This window comes from Drosophila takahashii, chromosome 2R (genome assembly GCF_030179915.1).
Source record: "Drosophila takahashii strain IR98-3 E-12201 chromosome 2R, DtakHiC1v2, whole genome shotgun sequence".
NCBI classification, from domain to species: Eukaryota; Metazoa; Arthropoda; class Insecta; order Diptera; family Drosophilidae; genus Drosophila; species Drosophila takahashii.
Window position 1 is genome coordinate 27541709 of NC_091679.1, and position 14000 is coordinate 27555708.

At 41.1% G+C, this 14000-nt stretch overlaps 1 long non-coding RNA gene across 1 annotated transcript; it reads left to right on the forward strand.

The window, feature by feature from the left end:
* Positions 1-514: 514 nt before the first annotated feature.
* Positions 515-1265, forward strand: LOC138912362 (uncharacterized). Its single transcript, XR_011417894.1, has 2 exons — positions 515-993; positions 1045-1265. It is a non-coding gene; the product is annotated as an uncharacterized lncRNA (long non-coding RNA).
* Positions 1266-14000: the final 12735 nt, after the last annotated feature.

Consider the following 14000-nt stretch of genomic DNA (forward strand, 5'->3'; position numbering starts at 1 on the left):
TCTGATGTAAATTGGTATGGATACTTAAAAGTTAGAACTTTACTCGCAAAATCTGATATTTCGGGATATGGTCGTCCTTGGGATATCGGAGAGTGTCGATTTTTTGTTCCATTTTTGAGAAATGTACGCAGTAGGATTATTAACAATTTTTGTTATATTTTTTAATGTCAACGACTAAACTTTTTGTTTTTCTTTCTACGACGACTTTGATGTTAATTGCGATGGAATACAGTCCTGCAAAATAAACGCAATTCATGCTCTTTAAGCAAAGCAGCCCGAATAAAGAATAGATAGCACAGCTCCAAAAAATGGGTTGTAAAACTAAGGTTAATACACTTCTCTTCTGAATAAAGCCGTTTAAAAACCCGACACATCTGTCCGGAAAAAGGAGAAAATTGCAACACTACTCTGCTGTTTAATCAATAAAATGTTAATCAAATATTTACAGAATATTTTAAAATATCCAATGGAATAATTATCTGGAAATCATTCCTCGCCTTTTCTTTCATCCCCTCAGGGGAAAAGTTGGTTGCTGGTTGCTTTGAATTTCCCTTCTTTTGAACACTCTCAATTCAATTTTCACGTTAATTACACAGAGTCAAGGCAGCCGAGTTGCTGCTGAGAAAAATAACACAAAAATGTTTCTTCAAGTTGGCACTTAAGTCAGCCAACAACAATCAGCCGTGAGCACCTGTCCACCGAACCATCCAAAACACCCAGCCATCCCAGCCACCCACTAAAACCACCCAGCATCATTGCTTTGTCCATTCATTTCGGAATTTTGAGTGCCTAAAAGGCATCAAAGCAGCGCTGGAAACTACGGAAAACTAATTGCAACTACACAAACAGAAGAATACACAACAAACCAGCAACAATTATATACGAAATTGAGGCTAAAAAACTTTATTAATTGCAAAAATTCCCCCGAGTTGTGTAAAATAGTTGAAATTGAGACAGCGGCGGAGGGGTGAGTGGTGTGATGTAAGGAACGGGGTAAGTGGGCTTTCGGCTGGAGGTGGAAAAAGTTGACAACTTCATTTACAGCGTTTGGGTCGCCTTTTGCCCCAGCCACGCCCCCTTCCCGCATCCCAAGATCGTTCCAGCATTGTTGCTCGCACCTACTTAACTTTTAATTAAAGCAAACAAAAGCCAAGGCGGTGACAAACGGAGGAGTGGAATGGAGTTCGAGGAAATATCAAATGACGGCAAGTGACAAAAACCGTAAAACGAAACGTGCAAATAAAATGTTGACTGTTGTAACAAAAGCTGTCTAAATTAAATGAGGCCACCAAAAAAAAACAAAACAAATGAAGAAAAATGCAAAACTGGAAGGGGCGGGGTTATAGTGTCCTGTCCTCGGTCATTGTCACTTTTAAGCTTTTGTCTTTGATGTTGGCTCTCATCTCCGAGTTTCCCTTCTTCGAATTTTCCGAGCAATTTGCATATCATGATATCAGCTTAGACTTAAACTCGAGACAATTTTAAAAGACACCTCCTCACCCCATTGGTCTGCTTGTTAAGTAAATTTCCTTAAATTCTACATTAGTTTTTCCCAACACCAAATAAGAGATACAATTAAAGCATATTATCATGACAATGCGTCAGGGTAAACATTGGTTTAATAAATATTTCATGCAATGTAATTATAATGACAAAAACATTAAATGATCCTTTGTTTTGTGTTATATAGAGTAGCCAAGCAATTAAGCATGGCAAATAAATTCATTTATTAATTGATTAACGAATAAAAATGCAACCAAAACCATACACCGCACCCCTTGGAATGTAAGCCCAACGAGTGCTGCAAAATTACAAAATATTAAATTTATTATAGAGCGTCCAATTAAGAACTAATAAGTGATATTAATATGGCCTGGAGTGCTAATAAGTTAAGCGGCATGCCGCAAAAGCGGAAAACAAAGGCGGACATATAATTTGAATAGATTAATTAAATGCATTTAATAAATAGCTGCAACGCGTCAAGAGCAATTATGAATTGCTATTCGGGCAAATACCAACCAAAATTATAAGATAGATGAATCGATGATATCTTTATTATCTGCCAGGCTCCAAAAACACATTTCGCTTATAAGCTAATTACCCATACGCCATGTTGCTCATCACGCAAGATTGTCCCCAAAAAGTCGAGCAAATAACGAAAATGAAAATGCCCACGCATCAGTGTATCAGTGTGCGTGGAAAACCCAAAATTTGTTGTTTGTCTGCGATATAAAAGATACGCAGAGCACACAGACAGGGGAGAATTATGGGTGGGGGCGAAAAGCGAAAAGGGAAGACGGAGAGTCACGGCCGCAGTGCATGGAAATTAAATGGCGTGCCATTTCCGTGTCGTGACTGTCATTTCCGTTTCCTGTATTTATACAAATCACAAAGTAAGCCAAAAATACATGCCGAGCACGAAGCTGTGTGTATGTGCCATAGTGGTTCTTGCCTCTCGTTTTTATGGCAGTCAAAAAGTTGAAAAAACTTTAACTGTCTTTATGGGGCCGAAAAACAACGAGGAGGGGCGCGGGCATAAAACTTAAAACGAAGTGAAATGGAATGAAATCATCAACAAACGTGGCCCAAAAGGATACGCATGCAGCGGGGACATAAACGAAATGTCAACATCTTTGACGAAGTGAAAATTCGAAGCAACAGTGAGGAACGAGCTGGGAAAATCTATATGTAGGGCGAGGGGAGATCGCGAACGTGTCAAACAAAGCCAACGTGAATATAAAAAGCGAACCGCTTAATTAAATTGTTTGCGGGTATTAAAATGGCAAAAAAAAAAGGAAAGGGACAAGGCAAAAGAAATGAAAACTTGAGCTGGCAGAGTATGAGGGTCAAAAAGTGAGGCGAAAAGGGCGCGGAAAATCGCGGAGGCGCATAGATAGATAGAGCAGGAAGTGAAGGGAAAATGGAAAAGGTCAAAGTCTGTATGCGAATAGCCATTGTGATGGCGTGGGATTAGCTTGTGACTTGCGAGTGAATTGTAAGCGTGTCAAAGCGTGGCGAAAGGATTAAGCGAAGGGATTATAACATCTCAAGTGAGAGCTTCAGAGGGGAAACTACCAGAGAAAATTAGCAAAAGCTCCTCCATACGTGGTTTTGGTGTTCCACTCATGTAATGAAACTTTATATTTCGATTTTACTTGTTTTAAAGAAAAAATATTCCGATATTAATAAAAACAATATTTATATTTTTAACACATTTTATGTATCACTTTAGATGCTTTAACCTTTATCATTTCGCATTAAAGTAAATAAATATACACAACAATTATATATTTTTTAAAAATTCCAATTACCTATTATGTAATGAAAAATTCATTTAAAAACAGCTTGATGACCATTAAAGAAGGATAATTAAATGATAAAAAAGTGCTATGATGGAATGCATAAAAATCAAATAACTATTTTCATATCGGTTTAACAACTCCCAGTGACCCCTCGTCGAGTATTTGCATAGTATTTGCATCAATTAAAGCAAAATGGATTTAAGGTTTATACCAATGAATTAAGGTCAGCAAAGATGTGTGTGTGGAGCGCAGGAATATTCAGCAATTAATTGCATTGACAGCATTATGAGACCTATGCTCTCAATGCAAACTGACAGGTCCAATAAATGCCCAAAGGCCCACGGAAGGTTACAGGACCCAGAATCGCCAGCGGAAATAAATATATATATGTATAGTGTAGTAGTAATGGCTGTCGCCGATGTTATCCCGCTGTCACGTGTTGCAGCGCGGCAATATTACAATTACGTTAGCGGAAATCCACAGAGTTCAGCTTAAGCAATCACGTAAACTGTTGAATTTTTACTCTAGCCACAGGCTTGGTCTCAGATAATATCAGCTCGGGTTTTTGAAATCTTACATTAAGTTGGTTTAAATGTACTAATGTAAATATTATTTTAGCCGGACATATGGTATCTATCGAATAGATTTTTAGATTAAATTGGAATTTTAAATACTTTTTTGCTTGTAGTTCTGTTAAAATTGGTGCACTAGCTTATTGGAAATGGAAAATATCTCCATTATTGCCATGCAATCTTCTGACTAAAACTAGAATACCCTCTAAGAAATCACAACTGGAATTTCTTAAATTTGTTTTGGCGCAGTATGAGCATTTCCTTTTGGATAATTGAAAACCTCTTGGAATATCATTGTTGAGACTATGTCTTTGATTGAATTAAATGCCATCGCCTTGTGGTTGGTCCAGGACCTGCGGCTGTTGTGCCCGTTAGCCATGTCCTGTCGGCATGTCCTGGCCACTGGCACCCCACTGCGTATGAGGAATTGCTGGCCACAACTTATTGGCCCAGATAGCGACACTGGACAAGGGATGTTCGCAAAGTGTGGGCGTGGCAGGGCTTAAAACCGCAAAAAATGCAACCAAAAAGAAAGGGAGCTTTAAAATAAAAAGAAGGCAGCAGTCTCGGGCTGCATAAAAATTGTTAAATGCCAAAAGCATCAGTGGAAATCCCTCCGAACCCCACGACTCTCGCACTCGCACCTATCGAATGCGGCAGCAATTTGGCGCAGATATTGTTTAATTTATTGCATTTTACAGCACTCGCTTCTTTTGCTTTTGCTTTTTCTGCCCGTTGTTGTTTTGTCCGGGAGCTGGCATCAATGGCAAACAATAAAGCAAGGAAGTGGAGTTGGAGATGGGAATGGGACCCGGGGCGAGGTCAAAGGGCTGCCCGCTTCGCGGCTGGCAGTTTAAGCCTTTTGACAAAAGCATTTTCCGCCCAGTTGGGGGCCACAGACTGTCCCGAATGTCCTGCATGTCCTGCATGTCCTGGCCCTGATGCAGTTGAGCCGAGCTGGCCGGGGCTGTTTGAATTTTTATGAAACTGACAATACGACATCGATCATTGGGGCTTCACAGCACGCAGAAACGGCCACCACTGCAACTGCAGGACGCACAGGACGAACAGGACACACTGTCAGCATTTACCGCAGCCGCCCAATGGCTGGTCATTCGTTATGGTTTTTTATTCGGGCTTTTTTCGTCGCTCTGTGGCAGCAGGATTTTTTTGCCGCCCAGCCTGCCAATGCAGTTATATGGCCATAGTAATTATTCGCACTCGCCTCGCCGCAGTTTTCGCTTTGTTTTATTCTTTTCGCCAGCCTCGGTCTTGATTTTTTGTATGTGCTTTGCTTTTTTTGATGCCACACGCAACTGCATTTAATGTTGATAGCAGTCGGTTTATTTGGTTGCTTAAACTAGCCAAAAATGCGGGTTAAATATTCAAATACACATAATTTGCCGCCCCACAGGCCATGCATATGTATATGTGATTTATTGAGTGCTCTCTTTGCCAGTAGCTGTCAGGATTTATGGCTCTCTTAGCGCGGCCACTCTGTCATAATCCACACACACACTCACACGAGTGGAATGGAAGGAAAATGCTCAATGGAGCGGCTCATTAAGTTGATTGAACGCACCAATGTGGCTCGTACTTATATGCTAATTTCAAGCTGACGCTTGAGCAGTGAAAACAACAAACAAACAGCAGCTGCAAAAAAAAGTGCCAGCGAGGTCGAAGGGCAGGCCATCAGGCAAACTCTTGGTGAAAGTGCCAGGCCGAAAGGAAAGGAAAGCTGAGTGGAACCACTCTCCCCGGGGCAAACACACACACTCTCGCACTCGCACACACACATGCATATTCGATTGGACAAGTGCGTGTAATTGACCCAAATTGTGATGAAATTGCGCCAAAGGAGCACTTTCAGAGAGTGCGCTTGTCGATGCGAAAGTCGAAGGCGGTCCACAAGAAAGCGAAAACAAACCCAAAAGCGGGGCAAGGCAAATTTAGTTAGGTCTTTATTAAGGTAGAATCCTTGTACATTAGGGTGGACTTCTTTAAGGTCAACTGAGCTCAGCATCTTAAATGGTAGGTTTCTGTGTCCAATAAATTTATGCGAAAACAGAAAAATTTTATTTCATCGTTTAGGCGGTGCGCAATGGCCCTAAAGTTTCGCTAAAAATTAAGTGTAAAACTAGGAATTTACCCCATTCCATTTCTTGTCAGATTTTAACATTTCAACTTTTTGGTTTCGCTCGTCAAGTAGAGTAGTAGAGTCAAGTAGAATTGTATTTCATGAATATTAACAGTTGGACGTAGCCTAGCCAGTAGAGCTTCTGTCTCCGAACAAAAAGGACCGAGTTCGATCCCCGACTCACCATTTTTTTTTTTGTGACTCACAATGAAATAGAGATTCTATTTTACAATTTTAAAGATTAACTATCACTTTTGCGTTCGCCAATAAAAATTTTCGTCAAAGAAGAAAACTCTTATTTTTCAGAGACCGTAATATTTATAAGTTGTACTCTAAAAGTCCTTGATTATTCGTTATTATTGTTATTTTTAAGTTGTAATTATCTCCCAGGGACTCGAATTTTATTAACGACTTCATCCCTTGTTAAAAAGCTCGGGAAAGTGATTAAGATACTTTTTAAAATACTGTCAAAGTATAAAATTAAGTCTACGGCATCTAGATGAATCTGAAATATGCGTAATAAACTTTAAAGCCGTTGCGCACCGCCTAAAACTAATTATTTTTTACTTTTTCTTTCTTTAATGGATTAAGGATACAAAAAGGCTATATATAAAGGGGTGAGAGCATGGCCTTAGAAATTTCATACAAAATAAGTCCACCCTATTGTACATCAAACAAAAATACACAAAAACAAAAATACAAACAAAATACAAACACGATATTAAGCTGTATTATCTAAAATGTCAATCGATGCTGTCAGATATACATACCTGCAAAGTAACTTCTATTTATAGTTTTCAGAAAAATCCATCCACCGATTGGGTTTAACCGAAACCATATTCGTTTCTTTTATTTTAAATATGAGAACTTTAAACATTTTATCTGCGTCATTTAAAAAATTAAATATTAGGATCTTTTAATCGATTCTAGTTTGAAATTTTCCAATTTAAGAATTTTTGCTTTCCAGTTTTTTAAGCATGCTTGAGTTTCTAAAAACGATCTGCTTTCTGTAAGCTTTTAATAAAAGAAGAATATGCAGTTCCTTTTTTTTCCTGTCTAGTGGCTATTTTTTCTTCCATTTCGAGCACTTGACCAATAATGACATTTGCTAATCTTTGACTGCCAGTTGGAGACCGAATGCATTTGCGGGGAAAGTGTACTTTAATAATATTACAAAAGTTCAGCGAAAGCAACTTAAAGAAAGTCAAAAGCAATACCCGAAGCTACTGTTGAATGGCGAAACGTTAGGATGGTCGACAATGGAATACTCTATTTTCTGATCGATTTAACTTTTGGACCTTTTGATTTCTGAAATCTTTTGACTGGACTTTAGAACTTCCTTTGCAGGGCATTTTGAAACTTTTACAAGTTATCAACAATTACGCAATAACAGAAAGTAAACCAAAAGTTGCTGCAGCAACAGAACGAGGAACGAGAAAAGTAGAATAAATAAATGCTGGCAAAGCGAGCGAAAGAAGCAAAGACAAAAGAACTGAGGGGAAAAAACTGCAATAAAAAGCAGCTGCAAGTCAGCGACAGAACATTTTGATGCTCGCTGTCCGGACTCATTTGCACTCAACTGCAGCTGGTTGGTGGTGTTTTATTTGGGTTTCTGAAGGGGTTGGCTGGGTGGTTGTCGTTTGGGGACAGCTTAAGCACTGTGACAACTTTTTAAGCAACTTAAAAGCGAAGTTTTCCCAGCTTTTTCGGGCCGCGTTCCCTGGAATCGGAGTTACCTGCAGCAGGTGCGCGAGTACCTCGCAGCTTCTTTTGTTTGAGTTGCGCGGCGCAGAGGATCTAAATGAAGGTATCAAATTAAAATGCGCTCCGGCAGATGAGCAGGATAACAAAAAAAAAAAACAAAAAAAACAAAGAACACTCCAACTGCTGACAACGGTTCATGTCTAGGCTTCCCAGTTGTTCGAGTGTATATTGGCGACTGTTGCGCTCGAGCAAGCAGCAAAAACTTTTTTCAGTTAAGCTCCTCTTTTGTCCAAGACTAACTTAAATGCCAATGCACAAAATTTTGCTGCCAATGGGGCTAAGAATATTTTGGGATAACTTATATTATGTACAGAGACACTTTTATAACACTGATGCACTGCAACTTAAAAACTTTGATATAAATGTTGGTATAAACTCTAAGCCATTTTTTCTTATTTCTAAAATAGACAGTTTTGACCCTATATATTGGGCAATTCCATGTAAATAAAACTTCAAGAGGTTTGTCATCGTCCCCAGAAAGTAAATTCTTCACAATAGAGTTCTATTAAGGAATTCTTTACTTAAATTAAATTTAAATATTTCCCCAAAAACCACCTTGAATTAAGTAAGTAATTCGATACTCGTTTGTAAATTTCGCATAACTGAAATCATTCATTAAATGAAGAATAACTCGTTGCAAAATAGTTACCTTACTTCCCTATTGTGTGAAATCAAGATATGCATTTCTAACAAATAGAGAGCCAAAGCTTTGGTAAGACTTGTTATAACATTTAGAATTACCTGGGGAAATATTTCCAGGCAAATGGCGATGAACAATTGCCCTGTGTAAACTGCGTTTTCAGGGGTCGCCATATGTGGCCATATTCAAGGCTAACGATCAGGGAAAACGGGGAAAATGCAGAGGAGGAGCGAAAATTGTGTGACAGACTGTCCGGCAGGGCGAGTGATGGTGCAAAAAAGGTGAAGCACCAGCCGTCAACGAGTCAACAACTAAACGCAGACTGGCTAAACAAAAAAAAACGGCGGCCATTGTCCCTCTTCCCCTCCCCTCCCGGCACGTGGATGCCACCCACTTGGGGTCGCGGACTGTTGACACTTGAACGCCGCCCGCTGCAGTTGTCGCATAATCCACACAATTCCCATTCGCCCTTTTACGAGGATACTGCGGAGGGGAAAGGCATTTCCGGTGGCCCTGCAGTGGTGTGGCCTCTGATATCAACACGGATCAAAGCGGCCATCTTTCTTCTGCTGCACACACACACACTATACACCATACACCAGCACCATCGCCATCACCAAACATACAACAATGGAGCGGGCCACGCGTAAAGCTTATCATCAACGCAATGGGATGGCCAACTGGAAAAGTGGAAAACTGGAGAACAGGAGCAGCAACAAGAACAACAGGAACAACAATCAACAACAGCATTTTGTGCTGTTGACACTTTGGATTCGAGAATTTATGCAACTTAAAAGCGGTCAAGTTACGAATTTATGCATGCCATGCATTCACAGCAGCCGACAGAGACGGCTGCAGGCGGGCAGAAAGAGAGGGCTAGCTGGTCAGGGAAAGAGACGGAGAGAAGGCGCTCAGCTGGAGGGCTCACATACCATATAAATATATGTTTGCATGCACTTTTTTGTTGCTGCCCCTGCTGCTGATGCATAAATTGAGCAACATCTTCTCGGGAACCCGGAAAACGCCATTCACACCCACCCATCCAGTAATCGGGGGAATTGCCCGGCTGACACTTGCTGCTTACAGCCGTTTAACCCGCCTCTCAATGGGTTAACGCTCTTTATGGGGCGAAATAAAAATTTCGTTGAAATTATTTGCATTTTGTTGCCCCGCATAAACTGCACTTCATTTGGAAAGAAAGCAGCAAAAACCAACGGAAAGCGCCATTAAATGCGGCAGGCAAAAAGAAAGGATATTCAAATGGAAGTTATAGTTGAAGAGGATTTAAGGCAAAAACTTGACGAAGATTAAAGCGTTGATCTGCTTTTGGTTGGATTTTGATTATAATTGTTAGAGGGAAGAAGTGGGTAGTGGCGGTCAAAGCTTTCAGCGGCCAGCTCGCTGAAATTAGGCCAGGCTAAGAGCCAACCAGTCCGCTGATGTGCGGTTACCGCCACTTGACCAGCATCATTCCACCCTGCTACTTATATATAGACCACCCCCTCGAGGAACTGCACCCAAGTGCAGCCGGCGTTGCTCATCGCTGGCATTACATAATAAATTCCCAGCTTATTTGCATAGTTTTGCGGCGGCGAACAATGCCCGCAGCCCGAGTTAATGGAATTCCGTAATAAATTTCGCAACGAGTTGGCCAAAGCTGGACTTTTTAGTTTGGCCGTCCAAGTCGAAAGACTATTCAATGACTCGGCTTCGCTCGTTCTCACCCCTTTGTCTTAGATGGTTTTCGGGAAAGCGTAGCAATTACAACAAGTGCCAAATGCACATCAACAACAGAACCCAGAACCTGAAGCTAGAAAGGGAATCCAAATCCGAGTACGAAGTACGAAGTCGAGAATCCTGGCTGGATGGGAATGACGTTGCCGACTTTTCAACAACTGTCGACTGGCGGCTGTCGCCGGAAGCGAAAAAGTTGAGAGCGGGGAAAAGTGCCGCGGAATGCGGGGGTGGAAAGCGGAAAAGCGGAAGTCAGCAGCGCAGTAAAAGTCGCACTACTTCTGCGGTTGTCAGTTGTTTTAACAGCTTAGGGGGGCTGAGGCCAGGGGGATCCGTAGATTGCCACGGAAATGTGCCGTCAATTTACGCCAGCTCCCACTCTTTTTCCATCCATCCTAACCCCTTTGATTTGCACTTTAAGTTTACCGAGAACCTTTTATAATTGCCAAAAGGTAAGCTGCAAGTCAAGATTACCGAGTTTCCGAAAAGATTCTGCAGTCTATGTTCGTTTGGCCACATTTCCTTTAAGACTTAAGCTTGGAATTGAATGGAGAAAATTGAAAAATACTCGTCAGCAACTGTCGAAAACTTATCTGATATCATATTTCTTTTTTTATTTCTCTCTTCACTCTCTTTTTCCGTCGCCAACAAGTTTTAAATTAACTTTTAGCCTGTTGGGGCACAAGTTTTGCTTAAGTCATTCCCATTTGATGAGTGTATTGTGAGAATTCTTTGACAGTTCCGGCTGCAATTTCAATTTCCCAAGATATGACGTCAACGTTTTGAGAAGCGCAGAGAGGGGCGGTGGATCAATACCAAGAAAGAGATGGAATAGTTAGTAGTGAAAATAAATATGCGATGATTTGGCACCAAGGAAATTTGGATTGTTAGTTGTAGGGCATTTAAGGGACACAAGTCCAGCTTCTCATAAACACATCACCTGCACGAGCACCTGAGATAAAGCCGCCCTAAGTGCGCTGACGGGCTTCAAACACTCGGCAGCAGGTTGACCCAGACTATGGCTGCGAATTATTACAAGTGCCATGGAGCGAGGCGACAAAAATTATCTACACACACGTATGGGGCATATAGAATGTGTACGACAGCCTGCCTATGCAAACAAAACACACAAAAAAAGGGGAAAAATTGTAGAAATCCTGAGCAGGATTGCAGGCAGGCGAGACGAGGCGGACAAGGAAGCACATCAATCACAAAAGAATTATGTTGGGGTAAACAAAAACATTTGTCATGAAGCGGCAGACACGAGCAGAGGATGCGATGGGATAGGATATGAGGAGCACAGACAAGGGCTTCAAGTGCCAACGGATTGAGGACATTAGCTGGAATACAGGGAGACCGGAGGAGAGGCCAGAGATCCGGAGATGCCAGTAGTGTCAACTGCGGATGTTGGCCAGAAGTTTCCTGGGCGGGCAAGGAGTAGAAAAAAAAAACGCAACCGGCCACATAAATCTGGTCAGCTCAAAAAGGTGAATAAGTGTGCGGGAGTGGTGGAGATCGGGGGAACCTTTTGAGTAATTGCACACATCTAAAATTCTTTTCACACTTTTGATGCCAAAGGCAAGGAGCTCGTTGCCCTCAAGAGTTTCCCCAGACCCGGGGTCAAAACTCGCCCACCTTCATCCAGTATTTATGCATAATTTCACAAAGTGCATCGCCGAGTTCGCTTTGTTTGTGCCGGCTTATTGTGCTTTGTTTCCCCTTTTCCGGTGCCCAACAAACACAGGGGCTAAATACTTGCTGGCAGTTATTAAATTTTATGCATCTCCAGCAAGTAATTTGAAATCGCACCCAACACGCCCCGGATGTCTTGGCTAAAAATTTGCATTTAAATGAGTTTGGCCCAAAGGCAACGTATCGAAACTAAATATTTTCCATGTGTGCTGGCTGGCAAGTGCGGAGCAGGTTATTTTTACAACTTATGCAACAATGCACACATGTACACAAATATTTTGCCAGCCCCCGAAGAAAATGGAAGCAGTTAAGTCGGAGGGGCAGGCGGAAAATCCTGCAGCTGTGTGGTAAACGAAAATCGTTTGATGCAATTCCATTTTCGGAAGCATCATTCCTTTTAGGAAGTCTCATCTTAAAGAATTAAAGTGCCATTGCCTGGCAGCACTCTCCTTTAGCTAGAAGATAAAAAAAAAACACACACAATAAAAATATATAAAACATATAAAGCAAATCAATAAATGTTTACAAGCCAAAGGAGCACTAAGTGAAGACAAATTGTTTTTGGCAATTTGTAGCTCCTTCCTGGGATTTTTCTAATATTTCCACAAATTACGTACACAATTTCTCGGACTTAAGATCCAGATGTTGCCGAACTAACAAAATTATTAAGAATGCACACAGCTTTCGGTCGAGGAGCAGGCGAAATTGCTTGCGGCTTGTCTGCATTCAAAATTGGCTCGAGTGTGGATTGCAAAAGTGACCAATTTTATTTGCAAGCATACTATACTATATTATGTGGCATGTAGCTGGCAGGAAGAGGGCCGGCAGTTCGTTTACTGTTCCAATGACCTTTCGACATGAGCAAGTCAAGCGGATGGAGGCAGCCAGCCAGAAAGCAACGAAAAGTGGCACAGTACAAAAAACAATGCCAGCACTGCGGAACGAGTCTAGACTTTCTTATACCGTGTAACAGAAATTATCGAAAGCAAAAAAACATTTTTAGTTAAATTATTACGATATTACGATACGTTTAAAAAAAAATATTTTAAGATTTATTTTTTTACTTTTACTTTTTTACTTTATACACAAATGTGTAAGCACAGGTTATTTTAAAATAAAACTATAAGAAAAACGAGAACTATTCTAGAATTAAAACCTACTTTTAGATTAACAAGCGGACAAAAAATATTTGTATACACACATTTCTTCATTCATTATTCAAATCTTTCAAACCTCAACTAACTTAGGCCCATTTTTTTATCTGCATGTTAAATTTTAAGTAGTAGGTACCTTGAAAATTAATGGGAATTCAGGGTTTACAGGCCTTCCTCAAACACCTTCGGCTTTGATGGTTCCCATTTGAAAATAGTTTCAATAGAGATGATGGTTAACGTTTAAGATTAAGAAGAACCAAAGCTCAAACGACCTAATAAATTGCAGGTAAATAATTTTACCAATTTTTCTTTGTTGATATTTTCTTATAAATTCCTTGCGTTTATACTCTTCTTATCATTCGAATGTTTTCTTGGTAATATTTTTGTAAGGCATTTTAACGCTAATCGCAGTTCCAGAAGACCCACTTCCTTGGACTGCAAAACAGCTCATCGACATAAACGGCGACCTTTGACTGCCATAGACGGTGGAGGGAGAGGGAGCAGGGGCAGGGGGAGAAGTGGGTTGAGTGGGCCCGCTCTATTCATTTGGCCCGGCGACTGGGCGCACTGCGTTGATTTCCGTTTGCTGCATGTAAGAGTGCAACTTGAGCCGGCACTTGCACTTACTTGAGGGTTTGTGGGTGCCCAGATGGTGGGTGGTTGGGTGTGTTGTGTGTGTGGAAAACTAAACTGTTGCCATGTGACAAGTGGCAGCTTGACGACAACAACAACAGCTACGGTTACAACTACGGCAACATCAACGTCAGCATCAATGACGCTCGGTGAGCACTTTGCCGCAAACAAAACGGGGCAGCAACATGCACCTGCTGCAGCAGCAAGGATTCAGCATTCAGTATACAGGATCCAGGGTGCAAAGAAGCAGGGAGAAGAAAAATGACGAGGACCATGTGAAGGACTTGACTCACTGTTGTTGTTTCAAGTTAAAAACTGCAGAAAGCGCACTCGAAAATTGCCACAAAAAGGCAGCAGCAGCAGCAAGAGCCA